Here is a 2,717-nt window from a genome sequence, read left to right as displayed (position 1 = left end):
TTGGGAAAGGCACTTTACACGAATTTTCCTCACTTCACCCAGGTGGGAATGGGTACCCGGCTATAGACAGCGAAAGATCTTGTCAGTTTGTTAGTGTTTGAGCGCTTAATCAGCTGCTTGCACTGTATGCTTCCCGGGAAGCTGAGAATGTTTCAGAGTGTTCTATGGTCTGCTGGGGTAATAATATAGTGTAAAGCGCATAGAGCCTGCTGTTGTACGGGGATATGCGCTATACAAATGCTATCTATTATTATTATTATTATTTCTATCTATCTATCTATCTATCTATCTATCTATCTATCTATCTATCTATCTATCTATCTATCCATACACACAGTGTGAGGTATAAACTTGATACCGATAATAAAGCCCCGAAACCAGGGGGCATCAAACTGATTATTTAATTTTATTCACTGGGGGCGGTAAAGTTATGAGAGTGATAGAGATTGTAAGAACGCTGGGAAGTGGGGTCAGTGACCTCCATCTTTAGCGGTATCTATCCTTCAACTACAACAACAGCAATAATATTAAGAATAACAACAGTAGTGATAATAATAAAAACAACAACGACAACCATGAAAATTAATAATAATAATAATAATAATAACAATAATATGATTTAAATAATAGTTATAGTAATAATAATGATGATGATGATGATGATGATGATGATGTTAATAATAATAATAATAATAATAATAATAATAATAATAATAATAATAATAATAATAATAATAATAAAAATGATGATGATGATGATGATGATGATGATGATGATGATGATGATGATGATGATGATGATGATGATGCATCATCATCATCATTTTCATCGTCCTCCTCCTCCTCCTCCCTCCTCCTTCTCCTTCCTCCTCCTTTCCTCCTCATCATCATCATCATCATCATCATCCACATCATCATCCACATCATCATCATCATCATCATCATCATCATCATCATCATCATCATCATCATCATCATCATCATCATCATAACAATCGTCAGTATCCGATGGTGAGAAATGCATTTTCTGCGGATAATTATTCCAATAAGAGAAATAGATAAGAACAATGTATATATACATAATCAATATATATATATATATATATACATAATCAATATATATATATATATATACATGTATACATATATAAGAGCTAAGAGTACTTTTATGGGTTCTACTATGGCCAATGAGACCAATTCTGGCTGAAAAGTTTGCCACATTTTGAACATTTAAAATAAATTATAAGCTTTATTTCCTCTCGTGGATGTGCGCAGCTTTCGAGCACCCTTCTTGGCTTCAGCATTCCTAATCGCCAGGACCGATCGAGGCTCCTCTGTGTCGAGGTGTGAAGAGAAACCATACTGTGATGATAATAATAGATAATATTATGTTAGACTGCATTTTTATAGCGCATGACATTCAGACTCGCATGTCAGGTTAATGCGTTTTTCACCATTATGACCCAGACGGTCGCTAAATACTTCGAAACAATGACGTTAATAGATCTAGTAGCTTTCTGAAAAGCATCATGAAAATAGCGGGTGGTTGGAGGGTGCCCTTAGTAGGTCCTACTTCTTTACTTTCCCCTCTGTTTCTGTCTGTCTGTCTGTCTTACTTTTCCCCTGCATTAAATGGCCATTATTGTGTCGATGTGCTTCTCTTTACTCAAACAAACAAACAAACAAACGATGAAAATACTAAAATACTTTTTTATGTGTAAACATAATAATATATTTATTTGCCTTGGTCGTATACAGTGGCAATTATGGTGTTACAAAGATCATATTATGCACTCACCCATGCACACAACAATTGAGATCATAACTAAATCTATTACATTTATATTACATGTTTAAAAATGTCATAAACGTTCTCCCTCTCTCTCTCTCGCTCTCTCTCTCTCTCTCACACACACACACACACACACACACACACACACACACACACACACACACACTATCTATCTATATATCTCTGTTTCTCTATCTCGCTCGCTCTCTCTCGCTCTCTCTCGCTCTCTCTCTCTCTCTCTCTCTCTCTCTCTCTCTCTCTCTCTCTCTCTCTTGCTTCCCCTCCCTCTCTCTTTCTCTCTCTTATGAATCATGCTATAGAAGCAGCTCTCTATAATATCCAGGTGTTGTTTTAACACAAAGGTTCACATTACATGCACAAACAGGGGGCTCTCGTGGTCGAGAGGTTACGGTGTTCGCCTCTCATTCAATAGGTCCCAGGCTCGAATCCGGATAGCGACGGACACTTTTCTTCCCTAAAGTCTTCTCCTTTCACCTCCTTTCCTGCTCTCTAACAATATTCTGTCGTCTGCTTTCGTCTCCACTTTCTGCCCCCACCCTCTCATCTCTTTTGCCCCCCCCCCCCCTTCTCTGGGCTCTTCGTGACTCTTTCTGCAGTCTTTCTGCTGTTACTACTTGGCTCCTTCATATTGCTGTGTTTCAACCACAGCCCCGATCTTATATGTAGGTAAGATCGATCACCTCGCCATCTCGGAGAAGGGGGGGGGGGATCTTAGCAGTCCCGTGTGCAAGTTCCGCAACGTTAAAGATCCCTTGGTGGTCCAAAATCGATATAAGAGTAGGTTTCGGCCGCCACCTGGGCAACATTTAAAATTTCCTACCAGCTGAAGATGTTAAACGTATCCCACGCGGTCATATGACCTCAAGCAGTTGCTAGCACCGAAAAACACTTTATATATATATAT

This window comes from Aplysia californica, unplaced genomic scaffold (genome assembly GCF_000002075.1).
Source record: "Aplysia californica isolate F4 #8 unplaced genomic scaffold, AplCal3.0 scaffold00033, whole genome shotgun sequence".
Classification (NCBI taxonomy): domain Eukaryota; kingdom Metazoa; phylum Mollusca; class Gastropoda; order Aplysiida; family Aplysiidae; genus Aplysia; species Aplysia californica.
The sequence above is the reverse complement of the archived record's forward strand: the minus strand, read 5'-3'. Positions refer to the sequence as shown.